The sequence below is a fragment of the Apium graveolens genome, chromosome 4, assembly GCF_009905375.1.
Source record: "Apium graveolens cultivar Ventura chromosome 4, ASM990537v1, whole genome shotgun sequence".
NCBI lineage: Eukaryota > Viridiplantae > Streptophyta > Magnoliopsida > Apiales > Apiaceae > Apium > Apium graveolens.
Window position 1 is genome coordinate 196,594,146 of NC_133650.1, and position 6,464 is coordinate 196,600,609.

Here is a 6,464-nt window from a genome sequence, read left to right on the forward strand (position 1 = left end):
GTACCCAAAGTTCTTTTTGAATGATGAGTAGATCTTTATTAGATCATATTGGCTTTTAGAAGGATCATGTGAAGTGGCTATATGATCTCTTTTCCTACCTTGTATTTGAATACCAGTCTTTCAGGGAGATGTCTGTGAGCATCAATTCCTCTAACTTCTTCTAATTCATCTAAGTAGAGGTTAATGTTAGAGAACTCTTTGATGTCACAATTGTACAACATATCTCCTTTGTTGACAGTGGATTTAGATTTGACTAGGGTCTAGGATTTGAGAATCACCGGTTTCAGTTTCTTGCTAGCTCTTGTCTTTGTCTTGAAGATAGGAAAGTTTATCTCAGGAATGGGCAAACTATCCCAGTACACTGGCTCATCCTTTGGAATTATGGGCTCACCATGAATATTCCTAATTGGATCCACCACCTTGATTGCTTCAAATTCCACTGAGGGTTTTGATGTTTGAGTTGTAGTTGTGGACTTTTTAGGATTGTTGTCTTCCATTTCTTTATCATTAAGGTCCAATTTTCTCTTGGAATGGAGCTTGTATCTGAATCTTCTTTTTTGCTGTGGTTCTTCTTGCACTTTCTGATCCTTAGGTTCAGCAATTTCAGTTGGTTGTATAGGAATTTATGTTATAGTTTTTACAGCTTGAAGCTTGGCCAAGATGGCAGCTTGCTTCTTCTTTTGTTTAAGCTTTTTAGCATCCAGAGCAGCTTGCTTCTTTTCTTTCCTGATTCTTTATTTCTCTTCCTTCTTAGCTTCCACAAACATGGGGTGTCCAGCCACCACACAAATTTCCTTACCATTTCTGTAAATCTTGGCTAATCTTCTTTTGAGTGATGAATCAGCTGGATCTTTGTAGAAGGCAATTGACCTATCTAACAGCTTCTTCTCATCTGGCCTAGGTGTCTCATACACATTATCCATAGGATTCTTGTCTGAAAACTTTGAATAGTTTTTTTAGGCTTCATGATGAAATCTGCTTTTGGAGATTTGATGCAAGATGTTTGTTCTTTTTCCAGATAATTCATACTCATTTCATTCACAGAAATGTTCTTGACTTGAGAGTGATGAATGAATGTTTTGTCTGGCTTCTGAATTGGCCCAAAATTTTGTTTAATTTCTGCATCTATTGTGGCGCCCTCCAAATACGGGTCAGAAGTTTGGGGTCCACACACACACGCCTTATTTATAACCTGCTTATAATAATAATATAGATAACAATAATATGCAGTGACCCTAATTATCAACTATCACGGATCGCAATAGGTTAAAGTATGCACACAAGCCACACATCTACTTATATTACATACTGTTCAAATCCCAACTATTCCAAACTCAAAACTGAGTATTAAACATTATTACAAACTTTTACAGACTTAAATTATCCCAAAAGAAACCTACTAGCTTAGCTCGATCAACCTGAACCCCTAGCTCTCGCGCTGGACTGGGGATCCGCGGTACCAATTCGTTCCTTCTTAACTGAAAAAGAACAAAAACAATATCGCACAAATGAGCTAACTAGCTCAGCAAGTCACAATGACAAAACTGAGAATAATGATCATCAAGTGAACATGATTATGATATCAAGTGAACAATGGATTATGATTTAGAATTGGATATTATATTTTCATGTTAAAAACCAAGGTTAGGCTGTTGATCAGTCACGCACTAACCCCGAGCAAAGCACACCGCACTGCTCTAACTAATGGATCCAAGGCACACATTGGCCTAACTTGACCATTATATGGTCTGACCACGAATCTGGTCCACAATTTTATAAAAACAATCCAATTCTAACATAATAACAGAATAAGCAATAATAATCAATAACCAGAATCATTAACAACAATGAGTGTTTAACAATGAAAGGGTTTCAATCCTTGTAAGGATCAATAAGGTAATTTCAAAGCTTGGATGTTGGGCAATAAAAGAATTGGATAACAAAGGAATCAATGTTTCAGGGTTTCAAGGACTTGGTCTTTCAAAGCATAAAATACAAAGATTTGATTGTGTAAGCAATCTGGTTCAGTTTTAATATTTAGTTTGTATGTATTTGCGGAGTAGGATCGTATACTTGAGGTTCGTGTTTGGGTATACAACAATCAATGGTCTAGAAAGAATCAGGTTACGGCTCAAGATCAATAACTGGAATCAAGGTTTAGGGTACAGTGCTTCAAAGCACTTGCAATATCAACAAGACTATCAAGTACTACAATATTTCGAGAAAGTTCAGAACACTTGCCTGGTATTAGCTTACTACACTGCACTCGCTTCCAATCACAATCGTCTTACTCCTCAACTACCTGTTTCCCTTTCCTACGCCTTGCCTCTTCTGCTCACATATCATAAGCATCTATCAATAATTGACTCATAGAGTTCTATTCAACACATACTTCTATCTACCCTTCGTTTTACCCAAATCCGATTAACGGATTGAAAGTTATGCAATAATCAAGTAAACACCGAATATATAGACTGATAGTCAATCAACAAATCACATATAGCACATAATACATCACGTAGTCAATGATATATTATTTATAAAGAAGTCTCGGGTCATAAATAGGCTTTCTGATATTTAAAATGATTTTTAAAATATTTTTCGGAATTAAAACGGGTCGTTGGATCAATTTCGGGTTAATAAACAGTGTTCGGTAGGCCAATTCTGGCTCCGAAACAATTTTATACTAATTATCAAGCTTTGAAAATAATTTAGCATAATATTTTAAAGCTCGAAACTATTTTTCGGAATTTTTAAATCATTTTTAAATAATTAAATCTAATTAATTAATTGATTAAAATCAATTAATAATTAATTAAATCAATTAATCAATTAATTTTCGAATTAATTGACCAATTAATTAATTAAAAATTAACTGAAATTAATTAACTAATTAATTTAGATTTATTTTTAAATTAAAAATAATTTTCGGAATTAAAATAATAATTTTCAGAATTTTGAAATTGAAAATGAATTTTTATAATAAAAAAATAGGAAATATGATTTTTAAACATTTTATAAACAGGAATCCTATTTTTGAAAACTTTGCAAACTACAGGGACTAAACTTCACCATCTTCAAAAATACAGGGACTAAACTGCAATTTTACAGTTTCAGTCGCCGGAAAATCGGGGGTGGCCGGAGAACTCACCTCTGACATCCTCCCACCACCATCACCTCCAGAATTAAACTACACAACACCAGGAACCTATATCTGCAATCAAAATTCATCAATAACCCCAGACTTGGTCGGAATTTGATCAAGAAACTCGCCGGTTTCTGGCGGGTTCGACGTAAACTTCAAAACACAACTCCCTTCTCTACAGACCTCGTTGATTCATGAAACTTGTACGACTAGATTGAAAATTTCACAGAGAATACAATACACTATACCACAACATCAATCTATTTCAGAATAAGAAACCCCCCAAATTTTAATTAAGAACATTCATACGGGTTATAAACCCTAATTTTAAAATTCGAAAATTAAACTCAAATTTGAACATGTTATTGAACTCCAAATCAGACGATAATATATCAAAATCATCAGGAAAACAAGCTCTACAACATGCAATCATCAAATCATACAAACAATCATCCGAACAAAAATTCATATTTTTAATAAATTTTATTCGTAAATAAATAAATTTCCAGAAAATAAACCTTTAATTCTGCAGTGAAACAAAGCTCAGAATCTGATAGAACACTTCAAATCCTTCGTTTTGGTTACTCAAGCTTTGAAAACAGAGATCGGTAACGCCTTCGTTTTACTGTTTGATTCTTAGAACAATTTATGTAATTAGGGTTTTTCGCTGAAAATTATAGAATTAACTATCTGCAAATGATGTTGATACGAAATAAAATACGGAAAAAGGCTATTTATATTTACGGAATATTAGTATCCCGTTGGATCATTCCGGATATAAAACGGTACATTTATTTGTAAAAACTGATCCAAACGGTATCGGTTTTCGGGATAATTATCCAAATCAGTACAATTTGTACTGCGGTCTTGGTCTCAGCGCCTGGTTACACGTATTACGAAGTGATAATTGTGATAGTTTAATAAAAAGATCCCGTTTATCGAAAATACGGGTTTTATTGATTTACCGAAACGAATATTGTATCGAAAATGTTGCGCCGGGACCCGCGCAGGACAAACCGTACGCCGGATCGAAAAAGTCGAAACATGGAATATGCTCGGAATATTACAATTAGGTTAGGAAGGAGTTCTCAGAAGAGTTTCGGGTTCCAAAAACATAACAACGGTTGACGTCGGTTGGTTCCCGTTTTTAGAAAATAGATTTTAAATACTCGGAAAAAGATTTTATAAATTTCATATGATCCTTATAAATCCATAAATCAACATAAAAATAATTAGGAAGATATGACAATTATCTATGTTTTATTTTGGACATATAAAAATTAAAATACTCAATTAATATTATTTTTGAATATCCAAGTACGAATAACATTTAACAATTAACTCACAGAATAGATACTAAACTCACATAATAATTATTTAATAGCAAAATAATTATACGATATATCCCGGATATTACATCCTTCCCCCCTTAAAAGGATTCTGTCCTCAGAATCTCCTAAGAAAACAAATGAGGGTACTTTTCTCTCATATCACTTTCTAACTCCCAGGTTGACTCTTCAACCTTTGGATTTCTCCACAATACTCTTACTAACTTTACCACATTATTTCTCAATACTTTCTCCCTCTCCTCTAGAATCTCTATCGGACTCTCTATATAAGACAAATCTTCCTGAAGCTCTATTGGCTCATATTCTATTACATGCCTGGAGTCTGGATTATATTTCTTGAGCATCGATACGTGAAAAACATTGTGAATGTGCTCCATGTGCGGTGGTAATGCCAACTCGTAAGCTACTTTGCCAATGCGCTTTAGGATCTCAAAAGGTCCGACATATCTTGGACTCAGCTTTCCTTTCTTTCCAAACCTCGTTAGTCCTTTCCACGGTGATACTTTCAGTAATACCAAGCTTCCTTCTTCAAATTCCATGTCTTTCCTTGACTGATCTGCATATTTCCTCTGACGATCTTGTGCGGCTATCAATCTCTTCTAGATAATTTCAACAATTTCCTTTGTCTGCTGTACCAGTTCAGGTCCAAGTATCTTGCGTTCTCCTACTTCATCCCAATATATTGGAGATCTATATTTGCGTCCATAAAGGGCTTCATAGGGTGGCATCCCAATGCTGGCATGATAACTGTTGTTGTAAGCAAACTCTACCAGAGGTAAATGTTTGTCCCAACTTCCTTTGAAATCAATAGCACAAACACATAACATGTCCTCGATTGTCTGGATCGTTCTTTCACTTTGGCCATCCGTCTGGGGGTGATAGGTCGTACTCATATTCAGTCTTGTCCCCAAACATTCTTGAAAACTCTTCCAAAATCTTGAATTAAACCTTGGATCTCGATCAGATACAATAGACACAGGAACTCCATGACGAACTACAATTTCCTTCAGGTACATATGGACCAACTTCTCGAGCGAAAATCTTTCATTTATAGGCAGAAAATGAGCTGACTTGGTAAGTCTATCCACTATAACCCAAATGGCATCATGATTAGCCCTTGTCCTTGGTAATCCAATTATGAAATCCATGGCAATATGTTCCCATTTCCACTCTGGAATCTCCAATGGCTGTAACAATCCACTTGGTCTCTGATGCTCTGCTTTAACTCTCTGACAGTTATAACATTTGCTAATCCATTCCGCAATTTCCCTCTTCATGTCTGGCCACCAATAATTCTTCTTTAAATCTCTGTACATTTTGGTACTCCCTGGATGGATGGAATACCTTGAATTATGTGCCTCCTGTAAAATTTCATTTTTCAGCTCCATCACTGGTGGAATCCAAATTCTAGATGAAAACCTCAGAATACCTTGGTCATCTTTCTGCGTGCATAACTCTTCCCCTACCAAGCGATTTATATCTTGATCCATTACATCTTCCTGACATTTCTTTATTTTCTCAAATAATTCCGGTTGGAAAGTCATAATGTATACTTTCGCTTCCTCAGGCTTGCAAACTTTAATCTCCAATTCCAATTTCTGAAATTCCTTATATATATCTTCAGGTACTGATAACACATTCAACCTTTCCTTCCGACTCAATGCGTCTGCTACCATGTTCGCTTTACCGGGATGATAATTAATTGAGCAATCATAGTCTTTGATCAACTCTAACCATCTCCTTTGTCTCATATTAAGTTCCTTTTGTGTGAATATGTACTTTAAGCTTTTGTGATCCGTGAAAATCTTGCACTTTTCTCCATACAAATAATGTCTCCAAATCTTCAAAGCGAAAACTATGGCTGCTAGCTCCAAATCATGAGTAGGATACTTCTGTTCATGTGGTTTCAATTGCCTTGACGCATACGCAATCACCTTTTCGTGCTGCATTAGAACACATCCTAATCCTAT